The following is a 21,408-nucleotide window of genomic DNA, read 5'->3' on the forward strand; positions in this document are numbered from 1 at the left end:
ACGCACATTACTACATTGGTATTCAAAAGGCAAATCAAATTTGCAGTTGCTCGCAACGACGTCTCCCACGACGTCAAAGTGACGTCAATTTTATGCAAATATAACGAACCCAGGCTTCTTCCCGGTCCCTTATGGACAGTGAAAGTATCAACAGCCTAACCCGAAGTCGTCTAGGTCCCACTTGATCGTGTCTTGAATGGAGCGCGGGAAATGAAAAGAAAAAAAACCTGGCAGTTGAAGAATGTAACACCTGCTGCACTGTACGCTCAACATGGTAAATTGAATACTGGACGTTATATTTCCCCCTTAAATTCGTTACTTCTTCTTCGTTACACGTTATAGGTGTTTTGGCCGGATAGGTGCGAAAGGCAGATTGACTTTCCCTTCAGATAAATATGTTTGGTTATGGGTACCATGAATCCAGATCGATCTGAATATCTGCTTTTACTCGTCACATCTGTGTGCCATTATTGAAGACAAGTAATTGAGCATAGGCAAGGTATCTCTACATCTCTCTCTGCCTACATGTGACCTTCACACAGATCAATGGAATAATTGAATAAGCTTACATTTTTCTGGTCATTTTTCTTTTTTTCCAATTATTTGTGCCTTATTTCAAGGGTATATCCGGTACCATTTTTTTTGCGGTGTTGGATAATTGATGGCCTCCCAGTACTCATTGCTACTTACGTTGTGGCACCTAGCACTGAGTACTGCAAATCCAAAACCCGCCAGATCCGATCCCCATCTATCTTTATTCCCTCATTTCCCTGGCTGTATGTTTATTACTACCATCGATCTCATGAGCCTGCCTCTTTCCTGTCTGATTACGATTTATTGAAAGAAACCTCCATTAAAGATGGCTGCTTCGTCATTTCAGAGAATCCAATGTCTAAGTGTGCCGTCACGCTCTGTTGTCTCTTCCTGTCTATGCTCACCCCGATTCTTTGTTCTTTTGGAGACCAGAAAACCATATTTTTAAGCCGTGCTATAACAGAGCTGCCTTAATGTCTTTTTGAAAAGATGCTTCCCTGTATCGACGCATCGCAGAAATATTTGGCTTTTTTTTCTCTAGGCCTATACGGGTTGGATTTTTAAACCGTATCTTCCCTGTCATGGCAAAACTGCCTCTCTACATGTATAACAAAAGCCTCGTACTTAATTCCTGGGTGGTGTGTGTTGTAAATAGCGCGGGATCCACCCAGTCTCCATGCGCATGCTTTGTTGGCATAGCAGTTGTGTGAAGCAGTACCAAGTTCCCTCTTTCAAGTTTTCTGCCACAGAACGCAGTTCCCTAACCTTGCCCCAGTACGTTTTGTACATTGAAGTGGTATCTGCAGAATTCTTTCAAACAAATTCATATGGTTATTTTCATCACCCATGCAGTGTCGAAGTCCGAATGTGTGTTCATATTTCGATTGCCTTTATTTATTTTCCTAGATCGGAATAAGGAGAGATCAATAATTGAGTCCTCCTGTAGACCTCCTCAAGTGGAAGTAAAGCGTGACAGTAATTAAGCAAACGTCCGAAGATGTTTTCATAAGTCAATCCCTCTCTTCCCGTGTTTGGAGATGAAGAATCTGCCGGGGAAATTCCAGACTAACGCTGACGAAATTGCCCGCACTCTGGTAATTCTATAGTCAACAAAGGAAGAGTTTCTACAAGTGCTGTGTTGAAACAGGCGTTTATTGGATCAATACTCGTAAACCCAAAGCCAAGCAAGGTGATCTTCGATGAAGTCTGATTTGATGGGTTCAATGGTCTTTCTGCCAATCACCTGAGAAAAAAATCCGGATGACGGTATTGACATAGATGCATTATATAGGTCAGTCGGAGCCCAACCAATTTTAATATGAACCTGTCATTGTACGGTAGATTGTTCTTATAATTTATTGTTGCGTCGACTTGGTGGGCCCGAAGTCCAACTGTAGTTCTTGTCATTGTGAGGCTGGTTGCTTCGAAGACATACCGAGGATCGCACATTGAGTTAGATCGTGTGAATGTTGTAACTCCAAAGGGGCTAAAGGTGGAGTCCGAACTTTTTCCATTTTTTCCTTTGTCTCCACTACTCCAATGTGAACCTTTTCTTAAAACGGTGCTAGATTGATGTTCTGTACGATTTTGACACCTCTGTCTACTAAAACATGACCGTAAATTTCTAGAGAAATACCAGTACCTCAAATTTCAAATGTGTGGTGGTGAATAAAGCCGTTCATCGCGTACGAAGGGAAAAGTGCAGAGAGTTGGTAGTGAGAAAGACGAATGGCTATTTATAACCAGTCTCGTGATTGGGGGAATTTCGAAACGACCAGTTCCCCTCTTTGTCCGATCGCGTCGTGTTTGTTTGTGAAGTAAAACGCAAAGGTCTAGTGTAAGTAATTTCGGATATGTTGATAAAGGGAAATGAAAAGGAGGCTTCGACCAGTCAAGATTACTTTAACTTTCCTCAGCTTTCTGTGTAGTCACTCGTAAGGTTCCGATGAGGATCTACATCAGCACCAAAAAAAAATACCTTTACGAACTCTGGGCAGTATAAAGAGGCATAAAGATTGTGGCAGTTTTTAGTACTTTAGAAATAATAGTAAACAGGTATTTGACTTAAGATATTTTAGCTTTCACGGACAAGTAGTGTATTCAAAATAACCTCTAATTATATTTGTCCACTCAATTCGAGTACATTAGTGACACGAAGCTCAGACATTGTACACAGGGCATCATTCATTAAGCATTTGCCCTATAGCGTCGTCATGGCGACCACCATTTATCAATGAAATTCCCCAAACATTTGTTCGGGATTTGTTTGTTTAATGCACCCGTACGAGACCCCTTTATATAGCCAATCGATTGGTCATATTACTCCGGGGGTATTAGCGATCATCTATCATTTTTCGACGACCACCACTGAAAGGTAGTTCACCTTAATTTAAAAAAACTGGTGTTTGGTTACGTTCTCCGTGGCGCAGTCGAGCTTCACCTGCAGAATTTAAATTGGGGCATTCATCACTCCACTTGGAACGTGCTGACCACTTTGTTTTTGAGGCACCCCAGCATCCAGGCTTTCAAGGAGGCGCGGTCATTGGGCAGGGTACTATGTGGGTTCTGGCGGCGTCGACCCATAACTGTTGTGGGAATCTGCAGGTTGCAAGGTTGGATTTCAGATGGCGGAGATTTAGGAGTTTATCCCCAGACCACAGTTGTTTGGCCCAGTAGAACAACAAAATTAGAGAGATGAAAGATGAAAGGAACGTGTAGCAAGGGTTATGTGCACATCATACCATAACGTGAAAGGCAGCATGCCGGAATCACACCACTTTGCATCCTAAAGTCAAGTAATAATCTCAGCTAGCCAATATGATAATGCAATTTTTAATGGCTGGAAACTGTTCAATTTCCGTCAAACGCGCGTTCCCAGTCGGTTGTAACTCAATCGCGCGCGGTAGAGCTCAGAATCGAACAGATCCCACTCGCAGATCTACTTTACCGCTCTCCCCCGCGCGCCCCGTCTGTTTTCAGTCGGAAGCCGCGTTGCCTCTGGGACCCATTGGTTAATACTAAGGCCTAGGAAAACAAGCTAAACATGTTACTGTGGTTTTATGACACTTACAGGGGAAACTTCATCACTGAAGATGAAAGCCGTAGTGATATTATATTTCTTCATTTCACGGGGGACGCAACTTTCGGGATGTTGATTCCTGAGACAGACACATCTAGTAGATTTTGAAGGTATATGCAGCGGGGTCATCAAAGGGCTTGCCAGAAAATGCCAAAATATCACACCAGTATTCTTCGAATCAATCTGATGATTTAAATTAATCAGCTGCTAATTGTTTTTGTAGGGCTTTGTCGATAACAGCCAAGGTGAGGACTATTTTAACAGAATCTTGTTGGACTGACCACGACGCTACAATCATAACCATGCCCTTCTTTTTATCAAATACGAAAATATGAATCGTAATTCACAAACAGTTCTGCCAACACTAACACTGTACCGGAAGTGTTCAAGTAAAAGTTCGTGCAGATGAAAAAAAGGATTAGTCCACTCTTTTTTCCCGCAATAGTTCTTATACGTGACTTTAGAATGGACTCGTTAGACTCCGAAGGTTAAGCCTTGCAGGAGAAAAAAACACGTCCATTCTGCTGAGCATAAAACAGGATATAAAACAGGTACAGCGTTCCGTAGTTTTCGATATTGGAGAACAATCCTCAACACATGAAATGCTAGTCTTTCACCCAATTTTGCAATTAACGTGTTGGACCCAAATCCGCTTGCATTTTCCAAAGGCAATCCAGTAATCTACCAGAATAGTTTCGAATTCGGGAACCGATTTCTAATTCTAACAAACTGCTTCACGCAACTAAGAAAATCGATTTCATTACTAAGAAATTAATAAGCCTTTACCACTATAGCAACAACGCATGAACAATCGGGCTAATAAAAAGCGTTGAAATGTTTTGAACACAAAGATAATTTTATCCCACTCCGTAACAATCCAAGCCCGAGGCTCTTCAAACTCATCTTATGCAAAGGGTGTTGAATGTAGTGCCTTTTCACTCAAAGCCCAAATTCGGTCTCCATCACGTCTCCAACAGTTGTCCTAGTTTAGTCGAGTGCTTTCATTATCCAACAACCTGCCGTGCCTGTCGCCTTTTTGTGTGTTTTTCTTCTCTACTCAGGAGACCCGTGACATTTGATTGCTCAAGCTCATCACCCCCCTTCTACTCTGACTTCCAACTGTACACATTCATGTGCCTACACAAACTGGCGGGTGTGTGGGCGGGGGGAGGAGAGGAGGGGGTGGGGAGTACATGGCCAGCATTTGGGGGCTGTTTTTGACCGGTTTGCGAGGGTCCTAATTTCCCCAGGGAGAATAAAAAGCGACGACGGAAGAAACCCGCTGCCTTGTTTGCTCTGGAGTCAGACGGTAAATTGATAAAGAGCCGGCACTGACGGATACAGCACGTTCTCGGGTAGGGTTATAAATGATTGAATTATGCGCCGATTTTAATATGCGTCTGTCATGTTCTCTCTATACGTGAAGTTAGGGGATATAGAATTCGATCCTACCCCGCCAAAAAAAGAAAAAAAAGCTTTCCCTTGGGAAGTGGGAAACAGGCTGTGCCCACAGATTTATTAAGTTCATATCATTTGCAATGCTAGAAATATATGTCACGCTGATGTGACGTCAGCGTTACATTTCCATTTTAAACATTCTGTCGTTCGTCAGGGATCGCTGTTACATGTATCGCTGCTTAAACGAGCAGCGCGTTTTCTTGTTGCTTAGGAATCACATCCTCCCGAGTCATAAATTATGCTTATTTTTTGAAACTCCAAGTGGCGGCAGCTGAAATAGGTTTGATGCAATTGTTAGTTGTCCACGCAATAGTTTGGAACTGGATAATTACACACTGGATCTTTCTTTACGCTTTTCCTCTGCAACGTCTTAATTCCTTCTCGATTTTAAACCAAACTACGTTTTGCTTTGGACCCTTTTTCAAAAGAAAAACAAGCAAACAAATTTCAACTCAATTTGAGCCAACTTCTCCAACAAATTGCATGGCATATAGTTTGGCAAAAGTATACTGTGCAGGTCTCGGACAGCAAACTAACACCTGCTTAAGGTTCTACATTGTCATGTTAATCGAGAACGGATGTGAAACCTAAACAAAAAACAGAATTGGCGAAATTCCCAAATGATTCGGTGTCCTGACGTGATACGCCCTGTACTCACGATAATTTATGGTAGCCGCAACAGTTCACTGCACATGGCTGCATGTTTGTAACGGCAGATGTGTGTCGTCCATTTAATTTGACATAGGCCTAAGTCTTGGATTAATAATGGATTCGAGGGACCGTGCAATCTATTGGTGACGTTGACAACACCTTTGACGTGGCATCGTGCATTTTTTGAACCCACAGTAAACAACCGCAAGCATCTTATACACGCGTCAGTCATTTTCTGATCGAGGCATTGGAGAGTCCTACCCAGAAAGCCCCCTCACCGTTACTTAGTCATTAAGAGCGTGATCGTGCTGCGTAGAAATTAATTTACATTATTTTAGTAGTCGCAAAAAAAAATTGGGTGGGGGGACGAACCGCAAGAAAATGTCTTTTTGCAACTAGACACAGTAGCTGTTTTCAGCCCACCTGAAAATTAGTTCCCGTGGCAAAGGGAAAATGTAAAACAGACATATTTGTTTAATTAAGCATGAGGATGCGAACAATAAAGTGCCAGGGTTAGCAGCATAAATAGCCAATGCTTTGGCTATCTATGGACACTGCTTCGACGTTATGGGCGTTTGAACAAGCTGACGATCGATTTCAGCAGACTCAATCATATTCTGTACCAAACATTCAGACACTAAGAAATGATCTCAATGCAGTCGCTCCTTTGTTGGTCTGCAAAATTTGTGTCGGACTGTCAATTGAGAAACGGAAGAGAAGCTGATATTTGCGGATGAATTTCAGTTATCTCAGAAAGGATGCTTTTTGTTCTCTAAAGTACACGAACGTGACGGGCGCAGCTACTGCTCATACACCCTGTAGACTTCCTAGATGACTAAGACTAGACTTACATGAAAGACAACCGCAATTATCCCCTTAAAATGTCACACGGTATCCTGAAAGCTCGAGGGCACTGATTATTCTAATGTCAGTGCGGTATCCGATTGTTACTTTGTACGGTAATTATTATTGTTGTCCTGCCACGTTCAGTGTCTTGTTACAACCACAATCGTTGTTGTCTACCCTCTTTCTCTCTCTCTCTTAAGGTATCCCGAAGGGCAGACAGCCTCGTGTCCTCGGTGGGACGGCGTTGCCAACGAGACACCCCCCCCACCAACCACATGGCCAGCAGCCATTGACGTCATCACTCGACGAAAATAGACGCGGCCTATAACGACAGGCATAATTAAACCGGATTACGAAGCTTCTTATGGGAACAACCAAAACATGATTAAGGTAAGTCATCAATGTTGGGGGAAAGATACGATTAAAAATAGGTCCCGGCTCCCAGGTATGCCAGTTGACCGGTGGGGTACTAGTCTTGTTTATCAATTTTAAATCGAGTAACCTTGATTGTAAAAAAACAGTCCTTTGGTAGCTTTCATTATAATGAGTGGATGTTTTATTCCTCAATGATGGAAAGGAGTCCTTCCCAAAACTGCAACATCAAGGGGAGCTGGGCGAGACCTCATGACTTTTTGTGAATGGATTACATAATCACCACATTATTTTAACGATATGTTCTTCGCAAAATGCAAACCATCCACGAGCTAACACGCGTGCCTGCACACGAAAATAAAAGCAGGTGTTCGGATACAAAATGTATTTAGTTATCATGACATGCCGCTCATCGGCAATGTTCCTTTTAATTAAAAAAATGGGATTGAAACTAACATGATGTGTCTGTGCACGCACACGTAAATCAATAACCGGAAACACAGCGGCCACATACTGTAATAAAAACTCGAGTTTGGAACATATTTTTCACAAATAGACGGTTTAAAATGGTGACACGTCACAAAGAGTGTAATCGCCATAAATCTCTAGAATAATTAAGCCTGGGAAGAAGGCCGAAATTTGCTACTGAATTACATTGAGGGACTGAATTTCACAACACATTTTTAAAAAAAACCTGCCACGTTATGGATGTCATCATCCTGAACCAAGGAACAATCTGCAGAAATGTATTTCAATGTCATTCAAATTGTAAGCGCATGTCTTGAAAAATGCAAATTTTGCACGCAGTCAGGTATTGCACTGATGCTCAATTAGTCATTTAGAGTAAATTAGCGGCTTACGTAACGTTATTTGTGGAAAGGTTTCTATTTATGGGAGCAAATAAACAAATTGAACTAAAGCAGCTTGACTTTCAGGAACGAGTGTAGTCACCGATTTTTACATGTACATTTTGCAAAATTTCTCATAGTTCCACGCCTAAAGTGTATTTTAAGCAGTGCATTTTAACCCATTCCAATGTCGAGTCAAGTGGATTCATTTTTTTCCGTGGACAAAATGGTTGTTTTGTTACATATCGATTGCACGTGATCGTCTAGACCCGGCATGCGTAAAAGATCAATGCCATTACACAATGCTATTACACAACTCGGTCCTCATGACATCATGCATCTGGAGCCTCCACCTCGGCGCTTCAAAGAAGTATGAAAGCTCTCGACGGTCGCTCGGAATTTTCAGCTTATACTTTGTCAGTGCTGAATATTGACGTGTTCAAGGAGCAAATAATATTTAATTCTGGTATGTCATGCATTATCATGCTGAATCGCCATTTAGATCATGTAGGCGTATGTGGCACACGCGCACGTTTTGTAAATTTTGATGAGTAACTTATACCAAATTGTGCCAAATTTGTAGATTAATAAAAAAAACACTTTTGTGTGTACATTGAGTTATGAGCATTACAAGGAAATATCGATTCTGTTTAATAACAGATTGAAGTACATGACATACACAATGCCAAGTATTCATTAATACATTGCAAATCACTGCCGAAGACGTGGACAAAATTTGTTTCTTTGGATATAACAGTCACGGACGTGAAATTGTGACAGCCTGTGTGCGACACATGCAAACATTTATAGGCCTAATCACAATCAAGACTTGAGGTTGAAGACTTGGCTGTCACGCATCTCTCTCTCATTTATTGAATATTAAAAACGTTGCACAATGATGATTAGTTCAGCTGCGTGTTGAAGTTCTGTGAACCTTCAAACACGATGATCGAAGTACATGTATTTTGCATGTGTCGAACTGCGTACTTGCGTGTGTTAGACAGCTTATCTCCCGTATTAATCGTGCAGTGAATGGTAGGATTTGATAAAAGAGGCATTGATTGTATATTAAGTCACAATGGAAGGGATAACCGAGCGCTGATGGAGAATACCTGCGAAGTTTGAAACGGCCTGATGGCTCTCAATGATACCGCATATGTTTCATTAGCCGACTGGTGTGCAAGTCTAATTCACGTGGGGGGGGATGCGCGAGAGTTTAATACTGATGTTCCTGCTGCACATCTAGACATTGAGTTAACCAACCGTCTCATTTGTTATCTTCGGAACAGTACCCAGCCTGATGTCAGCAATTATGTTGTCATCACTCGCGATCCATAATGAGCACTTTTTGCCAGAGTAAATTATATTGGAACAAGGGTGTTCACGTCACCCTACAGGCTCTGTGGAGTCAGTTGTATTGACGATCCAATATCTATGAATTGTGTGTTCCATATTCGGTTACTTATAAACTCAATAAGCCAACAAAAAGCAGGGAAATACTCATCATTTATTGTATTCCTTTTCACCTCAATCTGACAGTGACAAGATTTCTCTAGTTAGCAGGGGTCCTCGTGGTTAATCGTGGCGTTACGTAAATTTGGGGCTGTGCCCTAGCTGTTTGAAGTAAGCACCTCTTCAGTAAATGTATATTCTAAAGGAAACGCTTGAATGAGGAGAAATCTGTGTTCCCATTTATGTACATAATACTATGCATTCAATCATGCCCATTGGTATCATGGGATAGGCCGGTAATGTGAGCCAGTTTCATAAGTCAAGCTGCTTAAGAACAAACGTCTGCAGAGCAGTGTTTACTTTTGAGCACCTTCATGGCATTGGGTCTTTAATTTGGTTTAGTATCAGTGAATGTGCGAGTGGAGTGCACGTATTCAGTCTACTTGGAAATTTCTAATCACATCCCCGAGCATCAGGAATATAAAGAATAATTGCTTTTTGTGGGTAAATTAAACGTTGGCACAAGTTTCAGGAGAAACAGCTGCAGGCTAAGTGACGTGAGAAGGTGTACGTGGAAAGGAGAGTGTGGAATGAAACTCAAACTAGTCCAAACCACTCATTGGAAATCATCTGAAACTGGCTGTAGTCTCGCAGGTGAACTGGTTGTTTTTCTTGAAGGGATAAGTGGGCTTGAGGCAAACAACTCAAAAAAAGGGTCGTGCCTGCACACGACCCGGTTGGCTGCTGAGCATTCAATGTTTGGAAATTAGTTTACCGTTTCCGCGAAAGTACGTTCATCCCCAGGGACTAGGGCATCGCTAAGCGAAAATAGTCCATTACTCCAAGAGTGCTGCTTGTGCCTATTCAAAATTCTTCTCCGAGTGAATTTGACGCTTTACAGTTGAATTTTTCTTGGCAGGATCAATGTCCCCGGTTAGTTCGCTTTGATATCCCGGGGTAAATGTTGGAAAGGTACTCGTGAGAACCGTGGATCTTTCTGCCAAAGTTCTTCGCGGTAAAGAACGATACGCGTGCGGTGCGGGACAGGCCTCAACGGAAACGCGTTCTCTGCTTATCACTATTGCCAGCTCTTTCCTGGATAAGAAAAGGTGAGACGTTTTTTAGTCTTTACTGGCGGTTTTTGTTACAAATCAGTTGTACTAGAATGCACACCTATGTGTCATGCCTGTAATACCACGTACAGAAGTTTATTTAAATCTGACATAATTAATTTTGCAGTTTGTATTGGTTACAAACAACCATGTCCTTCCCTCGCTGATAACATTTAAGTAAATGAACACCACTATACGTTTTGTAACTTTTTTCTCCAAAGTTTGCAAATATTGTGGAAGAACTTTTCCATCATAAAATGACGTAATGTGACACGCGCAGCTTGAGGCCAAGAAGGCAAGTAAACACTGGATTCTGTTGCAAAAAGAGGAGTGCCGTGCCGGCCTTTGGTCGCCGCCGAAAAACCCTGTGGGTTACCGGAACACACACTGTTAGTCTTGGCCGCGCGTAAATGAGACAGCCTCAATCATATTAGCATCATTCCGGTCGTCTCCTTCAGATTAGATATCATTTTCCACAGACAAATTTTGCCCGAGTCTGGGTTTGGGGATGAGGTAGAATTCTAATTAAATTGCTTTCTAAGTGGGCGGCGAGAGGTGCGAGAGGAGGCCGGTTGGTGTTGACTTAAGCACGAGTGGCCTGTCACCCTTGGCTAAGAAGAAGCTAAAAAGATGTGATCCGGGGAGGGAGGGAGGGAGGATTTTTTAATAAGAGTTGGGACTACTGGGTTTTCCTCCTAACCGGGATCCAAATGGTAACAGTCAACCTTGCCCCCAAGATAAAGTCTGCATATTCGTTTGGAGGCGAATTAAAGACGTAATGTCCGCCTGGATACCAGCGAAATGAGGGTGGTCTTCACAAAGTCTTAGAAACACTGCCGCTCGACCATGATCATCTCAGATTCAATTCTGTGATGCATCTTCTGACAGCCAGGCTCATAACCTCGAATACAGCCCACTAGATTACCGAGATATAGGTAGATAACAAAAAGCACAGCCCGTGAAATTACAAAAACTGCCATAAACAAAATAAATTATACAATCACATATTTACATTCCTCCCCCTTAAAGCTTATCTCCACCAAAGTTTTACTGAGAAGCTTAATAAGCAAAGATCAAAGAGCAAGTGCAGAGCGTACCATGACCAGACTTTTCCAGACCCATGACGGTCCAGAAAGCCATTTCACCTTTAACGAACTTTCCTTTTCATCAATGGGCTACAGTTGGATGTTCCAATTCATCTTGTATGTGTATAATAATGGGTTCGTGTCTGGAATCTCGTTCGTACACCCGGAGTCGAGCGTCATTGGTTCTGATCAACTAATGAGTTTCTCTTCTCCAGAAATGGTTCCCATCACTGCAGTATATTCTAATGAAGTGGCCTCATTGAGGAAACAGTTTGCATTTGATTGGGGATATCCATGGTAAAATTAACAAGGTGACAGGCTTGTGAGCAGCTTGTTGTTATTTCTTGCAGATTCCTCTTAGTTCGTCCCGACATCTGACTCAAATTTCGACGCGTGTTCCTGTTTATCAAAGACGCAAATCAAACAATTGCAACGTGTCGGTTGCACGACCTTAGCGGCGTGACAGCAACGTCTTCAATGCCCTTGTCTCGATATAAGGGGAAAAGGTCTCGGCGGGCTTCACCAGATGGCCGAGGTTCTGCGAGAGCTCATAGCATGCTGATTTGGACAGTGTGCAGCTGACGTACTCCCCAGCTGGAAGTGCAGTGACTCACAGGTTGTTTATTACAAGCAACGATAGTCGGCGCTGTAGCTGTCATGACAATTATATCTGTAACACAGATTGAGATATAGTACGATGGTACATTCGCCATGAGAAATTCCATAATTTACCATTGCGCTTATAACGCGTCTCTTGTCCATTTTGCAGCTCCTATAATGTAATAATAACCATAGTTTATTCATTGGTAAAGCGCTATATTCATTCATTAAAGTGCAAATTTCACACAGACATGTTCAACTGCGCTGTACAATGAAGGCATTAAGCGTGGTCGAGCCAATGGCATACGAAGGCACCTTGGGCGGCCAACAAACGACTCGATTTCACTTACATGTAGAGAGGCGACAATAAGAAGTAGTTACAGTTTAGAGGTGCGAGGAAAACCTAGAAAGGAAATTTCTGGGTACAACCCACGGAATCAGGTAGGGACTGAAAACCGAATCCACATGTAGACCGAGCCAAGAATTGAACCTGGGCCGCAGAGGTGAAAGGCCAGAAAAGAACTACTTCGCCAACCCAACTCCCCAGTTCCTAACCTTGTTAACAGAAAACAAAGCCTAATATTTAACCGTCGTAAAAAAACAAACAAACAAACCAACAGACCTATAATGAGCAGAGCGTTCCAGATAGGGCTGCATCAGCGAAACTGGTGAGGCTTGTGCCTTCATAGAGCATGGATTTCCATTGGGTCCCAGATGGGACAGGGATCGACAGCCACTTTTGTTGGCCCCTTTGTCCCTTGATTTTTGATTGTTGATTAGTTTGACGTCTAAAATGGGTTTGCCATCTACACAATCTTTATGAGCCAGAGACACTAATAGCAAAACAATTGACGGCCTTAGAAATGTGGAGGTACAAGGTAGACCCTACTCGATGTCGGATCAAGTCAGTATATATATACATATATCTATATAACTACGGTAACAGAATTATTTAAGAAATGTTTTAGCAAATAGGAAGTGCTAAATACGACCAAACTACACCAATACACCTACCACCGAACTTTGGAATTGAAATATTAAGCATGGTGTTGAGTGACTTGGGAAGTAGCCGCAACGATACCCGTTCCAACATTGCCATTTCTCTTCACTCGTCAGCGGGATTTCCTTCGTGTATTTGCGTCATGCTTGGAGGAGCCGTCTTTGCTTCAGTTGACTTCGGAATAGACAGATAGATGGAGTGTGATTCTCCAGGGATTTTGTCCATTACACCGGCTTACCCCCATGCATCACTGACCGTTTGCTTTACTGATTGGATTTGACTGCGCCTATTATGACTTCCTCATTAAAAGAAACAAACATTTTTCTTTGCACCTGCAAGAATGTTGAACCTCGGCCACCGTCGATCAGAAAAAGACAAGAGCCTAATGCATGGATGCGCAGTGCAACACATTGCCGCTTGTTTTCGACACGTACCGAGCGTTGAATGCTGATAACTTGACACCTCTAGGTGACACGCGTCACGCATATTTCTTATCACTTCCTGTCATTTTTCTACACTTCCTCGTTATACATCAAATTAAATAGGTAAGTTTTCATCCACTCGGGGGAGCTCAGTGAAACAGGAGCAAACTTCTGGTCCTCCGGGGAAAGTCTTAAGTTTTGTGACTTTTAGAGACAGAGTCATATTTCTGAATTGGAAAAGCTGTTAGAGTGAAAAGGACAGTTCATTCCCCTCGGAACATGCTCAGATAAGACGAAGATTCTTTTCAATAAACATAAGTATCAGGGCCAAAAATCCCCAAACAGAACAGAACGGAACGGAACCAAATGGAACACAGCACAGAACAGCAAAAACAAAAAACAAAAACAACAAACAAACAAACAACCAACCAACCAAATAAATAAATAAATAAACAAACCCCCCGTTATTTTGGCTTTAAGAAAGTAAGGCCCACATTGACAGACAGTAGTAAACATTGGTTGCAGCTTTGAAGAGCAATGCCAGTGGAAGGTTACAATCAAGCAATATTGTAAATGACATGACAATAGTTGTTACGTAACACACTAGATACTGCGAATCTGTAGCACTCTTGCATTTAAATAAAAATGTCTTTCTCGTGATTAAAATTCAACTCGTCAAGAAAACAACTCATACTGAACATGAAGCTGCACTTTACAGTGAATGCCCACGGGTGAATTATGCATGAATTTTAATGGATTCATCACTAAATTGACCGAGTGCTTAGCGTGTGTATACTTGGTTTTGTTTACTCATAGCACTCGAATACTAATCCTCTCTGCACGCTGCAAAAGGGCCCTTTACCCGAAATGAATACTGCAAATATGGCCTCTGCTTGCCATAGCTAATAACGCAGCACGACAGTTGAGTCATTCCCTGGTTTCTCTAGATGAGAATTTGTTTTAATCGAACATCCATTCTGTTGGAATCTTTTCAATGCAATTCTAATAATATTTGCTCAGGTTTAATAGAGGGGAAGGGCTGCTTGAACGAGATTTGTGAAACATTACCGGTACATCAATTCACATATTCTAATTAGTTCTTGTTCATACGACTGAATGTAACCCACTGCAGTCTAATAACACTCTTAAAATTAAATGACAATTGAAGTACACCAGCTTATACATAAAAATTAATTATGTCCCCCTATGTGTTTTGTTGCATTTTCCTTTTCTGTAAGTTTTGGCTTTTATTTCGGGCTTCTAATGTTGACTGACAATGAAAGAGTTGTCTTTATAAGTTCATTTTCTAACTGAATGGGTTATGTTTGTATACTCCAACTTGTTTAATAACTGAAGCTTCGTTTATCGTTTGTTAAGCGGTTCACATCCGTTGAGTTAAGCCATAGCAACGCCAGTGAGGTTGAGCTAGCTGTTGCATCTAATTGATTCGTTGCATTGGTTTGAAAAAGCGAAGAACAACTGTCTGCATAATATCGCATAACATAATATAATGAGACATCGCACCGTTTACCCGTTAATAGCGATTCACACACATGAAGTACAGAAAGTTGAATTTTCTTATACAGTTGAAAGGAGACCCCATCGGTTCAGACAAAAAAGTCAACAGTGTCGGTACTGTCACAGTAAAAAGACTGTAAACTTCATCACAGAATTCAGGGGATAAAGGTTTAGTCACGTTTAGTTCATTCCAGCTGCTTCACCCAATCTCATTAGCGTGTAAGGTCCGATCCACCACAGCGATAACCCACAAAAATGGAGAATCACACAAACAACCGCGCGAGGCTCAGTATTAAAGTGATCTCCAGTGCTTATATACACCAATTCACAAATTCCTGTTTTGCAACGAGGCATTGGGGGTTCATTTGTGCTTTATGTTACAGGAATGATTTTTCTTCTGTCGCTGCAATTTATTCTCTATATCTGTCTGCGGCGTACATGCCATAGGTGTGATTGTGAAATTGGGAGTATTTTTTTTTGGCAGTGGCCATCTTGAAGTAGGTTGAACACCCACGCATGCATTCGACCTTGGTTTTTTTGTCCCAGCATGAAACCCTGTTCAACCACCGACGATTCGACGCAGACTTGCCTGTACTGCGATCTGAGCCATCAGTAAAAAGTGTTGGCCTCATGCATATGCGTGCTTAGGCCCTGCGAGCCTCGAGACGATATGCGTTAGCTTGGCAGTTTCACCTGAAATTGCTGTTTTGACTTGACGGTGTTCGCCTTTGAAATGTCAGCACTTTGTGGGGAGATGCCTTAGCGTCGTTTCAGGCCTGATGCTAAGTGATAGAGCTTCCCACTCTGTTCATCAAGATGTGATGATAAACGACGGTTTGGGGGGGGGGGAGCAGGCCAAGCCCCGGCAGAAAACTGTCTCCGTCTGCGCTTGCCAGATAATTTCAGGAACGTCTCACGACCATAAGAAAAACATTTAATCGCAACATTATTGCCGTCTGATGAGAACGAATGGGAAATGACTGCAACTCTCCCTATCGCACGGCTCGTTCATGAGAATAATGTAATATGCCTGGAGTCGTGTACGGACCCCTGTATTGGTTTGTATGGCATTTGATGCATTACACACGACAAAGAAGCATCGCAGTCGTGGGATTAATTCTTTACCAAACAATCCATTTTTAATTAATGTTTTAAAAAAAATTGTCCACAAAAGGTATTAGCCTACTATACCTGAATAACAGCAGGACCGTGTAAATTAGTGTATAGAAATCTTGATATCTCACATGGGACCGGTATTGCGTTTGTAGATGAGACTTCAACAGAAGAAAAAAAAAGGAAAGAAAGGAGCAGGAGTTTATGTAAATAATGTGTAATAATGCGCCACAAGCATCGCAGACCTGTGTATTTGTCCAAGGTGGGTTTTCTTTTCAAACCAATTTGTTTTTCCTATAGAAACGGTGAAAACGATGAGCAGACTCCAGACTCGTTGGCGTTGTTGCTGTATGCAGCATGAATAGCTTCCGTACATAGCCGCGGCACCATGCAGACGTGTGTACCAGGATTGCGTTTTTCCGTTGAAAAATAGACTTTTCGTCCTGTCCAGATTAATCATACAAGAGCTGGGATTTTTGGAGCGTCCAACAGCGCCAGGAGAACTCAGCTGTCCCATTCCAGATTTTTTTTTAATAATTTGGCATGCATGCAAAGACTTTCATTTGGAGTCAAATGTTTTGTTGCTGCGGTCATCTGAAGGTCATGGCTTCGTGCGTGTTGGCCCGCTTGCATCGAGCAAGTCCATGAAAAAATATATATATATAAATATATTTTTGATTGAACTGGTTTGGGAGCATTCGCGCTGTGCGAAAACCTTATCTACAATTAAAAAAAAATGGCGTCAAAATTTTTAGCAGCAAGATGCTGCTAAAAACTCCTGAAGGCTTGGCGCGTGAAAAAACGCTTTGCGGCGATATCTATGATAAAGTCGAGGGGGCAGGTCTTTTAGGGTTAAATTACAAAAGTAGCCTCTGAAGACATCAGAGAGATAATAAATCTGATTTTCTTGGTACCACAGTCACGGTTGCTTTACTCTACATTACTCTTGCATTAATGATCAATTTGAGGGTCCCAATTTTTCATTAATTACCTTTTAGTAGCTCTGATGTTGTTCTTAAATTCAGTAACTGTTACATTCTGCGTCTCTGCACCCTTGTGCTTGTAGCTCCATGCACATCACACAGAAGCGCGTTATACCTTTTGACATAAGCGAAGCAAGCAAGTGCCTGCTTTCTTCTTTTTCTTCCTAATGTGGTCCAGCCAATAAAAAAGGGTGTTGCATTTTTTAACTTCACGGATAGGGTGTAAAAATGTTTTTTATATTTTAGTTACTGATGAAGGATCACTTTAAACGCCATGTAAGAAAATTAGACCCTACCTGAAGGAGACTCTCTATAGGCCTAGTTCTTGGTGGCAGCTGGTAGCCTTCTCTAAAGATGTTTTCTCCAGTGAGACTTATCTCACAGGAGAAAACGTTCATAAAATTGCAATAAAATACTCAAAATCTAAGAGCAAATAATACCAAATAAAAGCTGAACTTGATAGATTTATTGTTGACTAATTTTTCAACTGGTTACAAAATGCCTCTTCATACAAAAGTACTGTTTTTGAGGGAGATACAGTATTCTCATCTACAGAACCTTTTGTAGCAAATGCAACAACAAAGTACATATGTTCATCAGGGCCAGAGCATGTCTGTGCAGTTCAATACGTACACACTCCTCAGCACACATTACTTCAACAAGGCGTCGTGACGGGCAAGTAAAAGGATACTGTACTCTTTCTTCATCTAGATTGGTGATGGCTATCTCAGTGCCAGATACCCTCGCGGTGTAAAGTCCGGTCTATTCCTGAGTGTGTCAGTTTCGAGGTAATTAGAGAAGAAAATGGATTGCTAGCAGACTCCCATTACTGTGTCTGGCATAGCATGGGGGCTTGGTAAAGCAGCGCAGGATCCCCTCCCGCCTTCCTGCAGGGAGCATGCGAATACGGTGCATGCGGAACGCCCACCTATCACAAAGACAGAGACACCAACGCTGATGAATTATCTTGAAGGGATAGTCACGTTACACGCGATACTACTCAAAAAATCTTCGATGTTTTATCGCCTAAGCCTGCTCCTAATGACGACGATATTTTGTCGCTACGCTGTCTCGAAATGCATAAGGCAATAGCTCAGTAATAAGATGCCCCTCTTGGCGACGAGTTGAGCCCTCCTGTCCACCAACAGCGTCAATGTTGTCGCCGTTGTAATCTGCCTAGCCTCTTCATGGCTCAGACTGTGGGCAATAATTCATTGATTCTATCTACTCTTCTCTCCTGTCAATGGAAAACTCCTATCGACATCCGTTCAGTGCCTCATCCTGCGGAGATTAGTCTTACACTGAGCAACACCAAGCATCGATTCACACCAGTGACTAACACCCGATAGTGCATTTACTGGTTCCACATTTCATGACTCATAAACCATCCCAACTCCGCCCAAACTTGGTGACTGTGATTCTGAAGATGGACTGCTTGTCGTTAATCCTTTTCAAAAATGGTGCAAACCATTGTGGCCAGCCTGCTGCTTGAACCGGTGCCCGTTCACTCAGTGCGTGCGTTTTCCGTGCACGGAGAGTTAAGCCGTTTCATTGTTGAAACACATTCTATTCAATGAGATAGAGATGTAGTCTCAAGAAATTACGTCGTGCATCCTGACGCAATTAGCCCATCCAAACGCCCTTTAAGGGTGGTAATGAACTCAAGAACACGCCTGTACGTAGAGCTCGGTATAAAAAGGGTGCACCATAAGGGTGCACCATGAGTTTAACGGCCGGGTTACTTCCGAAGCCAAACTCTTTTCCCAAATAGACACAAAAACCTATCTACTGTCTCTTAAAACTAAAATAAAATTCATCGAATTTTGCTGATGACCTTTTGAGGCATAGATATTTTGCAAAGAGGCATAGCCATTTGATGTAAGCAGGGATTCACTAAATTTCTTCAGATTATCCCTCCTCCCTTGGTTAAGATTGGCCGATGGTATTTGAGATAACCATTTTCTGTCAATGCTGAAATCAAAAATACATGTGCTGATAAAAACTGTATTACAGTTCGCATTTTGCCGTGCCTAGGTACTGCTTCATGAGTGTATTTTTTAATGGCTTAGGGCCAATAAAAATGTGCAATAACATGTTCTTAACCATGGATTATTTAATACACTAGGCATGCAATATGAGCTTCAGAGAGGAAGACGAGCTTTGCTTGAATTACCGTTCATCAAACTGTCTTGGTCTTAGCCCATTAATGTGAATCGGTAAAATGCTACCACCATACATTTGCCTACTATACGACAGAGAATTGAAAGCATGTGAACCATGAGGCATTATCTAAAACGTGGAGAGAGAGAGAATGGTGTTTGTCTCTTATCTGCACGGATACCGGTTTGTGGTATACCTTGACTTAAAATGACTGAATTACATTGAGCTCATGAGCGTGTATAATTCCAGTGGGGAAAAGTTTATGACTCTACTACAAGTTACCGCTACATGCATGTATTTCCGCCATTTTTGACACAGTAATCCTCGTCCCATGTAGCTATATCGTTCTCAAGGTTATGCTCAGCAAACAAGAAATGAGTTGACGTCAGAAAGCCAAAAGAAGCGGCTGTTTCATGTATATGTCTTGAAGGACAGCAATCAAACAGGTGCTTATTATGTAACGAAAATTATTTTGTGCTGGTACCAGTTTGTGATACAACAACATCACAAAGCAATAAACAGCAGCCATGCTATCAGAATTTCTCAAGCTAAGACAGAGGCACTGTAGGCACGTTTTTTCACCCTTTGCTTTATTGCTCGGCAGACCTCGATTTTCAGTCGTGTTCGCAAAGAGCAGGCGAAGTTTTGATTTTTTTTTACACAGTTTTTCTGATCAATCATTCTTAACCAGCCGTCGTGGAACGCGTTCCGGATCAGTTGCGTTCCCTAGACTTCGGAATGAAACCGTCGATGAAATAAGACGAGAAAAGCACGGCATGAATCGGTGTCTGTGGACTCAGATAAGATTGTGTATTTAAAGCACTTCACTTGGGAAAAGGAACTTTGTTCGTTATGCCAAATGGCGCCATTCCGAGTCGGCTATTTTCCTGTACAAGTGTCCGTGTTGAAATGACGTATACAACAGATATTGGGAAGTTAATTCACACTATAATGCCATATTTTCCTGATGTCTACCTCTTGTTTCCATTTTGAGTGATAGCTGTACGTCATTTGCAATCAATATTCTGACAGGTCCGAGAGTCCAGTGAGCAGTTGTCTCATAGGCGAAATTACAATAACGTTTAGATCATCTCCATTTGAATGAAAAACATTGCTACTAAGATTGTTCAAATGAAGTATATTTATGTTTCAATTGAAAGACTACATACGGTGTAATTTTTATAAACGCATTTCTCTAGAATGAACCCTTGTAACCCAGTTAATTTAGGTTAAATGTTTCAGTTTGAAATTTCCGGGCATGTTGGTTCCCTTCTTTATTTCTATGCTTTTAATTTCATATTTTATGTGAGTTTGCGAAGTTATGAGTAAAAACTGTGGTGTCACATATACGCAACAGAAGGCCAGGGAGTATATTTCAATGAACAAATTCGTCAGCGTTTTCACCCTGAAAACTCTGCATGCAATGTAAAATTTAACTTTCGAAAAAACTACATTTGAAGTGATCATTTTTTGAAAACAGAGGATTTGTAGAGATTAACCTCAAGAACTGAATTTATTCAGTACTTTGTGCAAACACATATCTTAACCTATCATGAGATGTTAAACATGCTACGGTCCAATTCTTAATTTCAGTATAAATAAGGAAAATTCAGTCGCTTCAACTTTGTTCTTTAGTGAAACTCAAAGACCATAAATAGGGGGCCTACGGTATCTGTAGCACATGTGGCTTTTGCCAAGGTGCATAACTGTTGCATTTTGTGTATCGTTCCAGAGTCAACTTTGTTTCTTCGCGAAAACATAAGAATGAGTTTGGCCCTTCATTGCTCAATGTAATATCTGTGGAAGTCAATGTTATCTCTTCGTGAAAGCGAACAATGCGGTTTTAGTTAAGCTTTGCCCCATGGAAATCATCGTCATTCGACTGATGTCAATAGCTTTGGTCAAAATGATTGCTCAAAGTTGTAGGCATCAGATAGCTTGGTTGTTTTTGCCAAACACAAGCAGAAGTTCGGGAAAAGTCACAATTTTTGGCCGATTGTCTCTTGTGAAAACAGTGACAATGTTTGTTTCACTACTGAAACAGAAAAGTGCGCAAATGGAGAGTGTCTTCCTAAAACATATCACAGAGGTAGCGCCCTCATTTGTCAAAAATGTGACATTTCAAACGTTTAAAATGTGTTCTGTAAGGTTACGCAAAAGCGATGCCAATTAGTG

At 41.6% G+C, this 21,408-nt stretch overlaps 1 protein-coding gene and 1 long non-coding RNA gene across 2 annotated transcripts in view; one reads left to right on the plus strand and one right to left on the minus strand.

Annotated features, from left to right (window-relative positions):
- The window catches only part of LOC110989765 (voltage-gated delayed rectifier potassium channel KCNH8-like), an 81,486-nt gene that overhangs the window by 34,704 nt on the left and 25,374 nt on the right, over positions 1-21,408 (minus strand). The gene's annotated exons all lie outside the window — the stretch shown is intronic.
- LOC147799697 (uncharacterized) lies at positions 4,728-17,204 on the plus strand. The gene is made up of 3 exons (XR_015424641.1): positions 4,728-6,958; positions 10,160-10,349; positions 11,788-17,204. It is a non-coding gene; the product is annotated as an uncharacterized LOC147799697 (long non-coding RNA).

Source organism: Acanthaster planci, linkage group LG03 (genome assembly GCF_054643075.1).
Source record: "Acanthaster planci isolate LZ-2023a linkage group LG03, COTS_SCS, whole genome shotgun sequence".
In the NCBI taxonomy this organism is placed as follows: domain Eukaryota; kingdom Metazoa; phylum Echinodermata; class Asteroidea; order Valvatida; family Acanthasteridae; genus Acanthaster; species Acanthaster planci.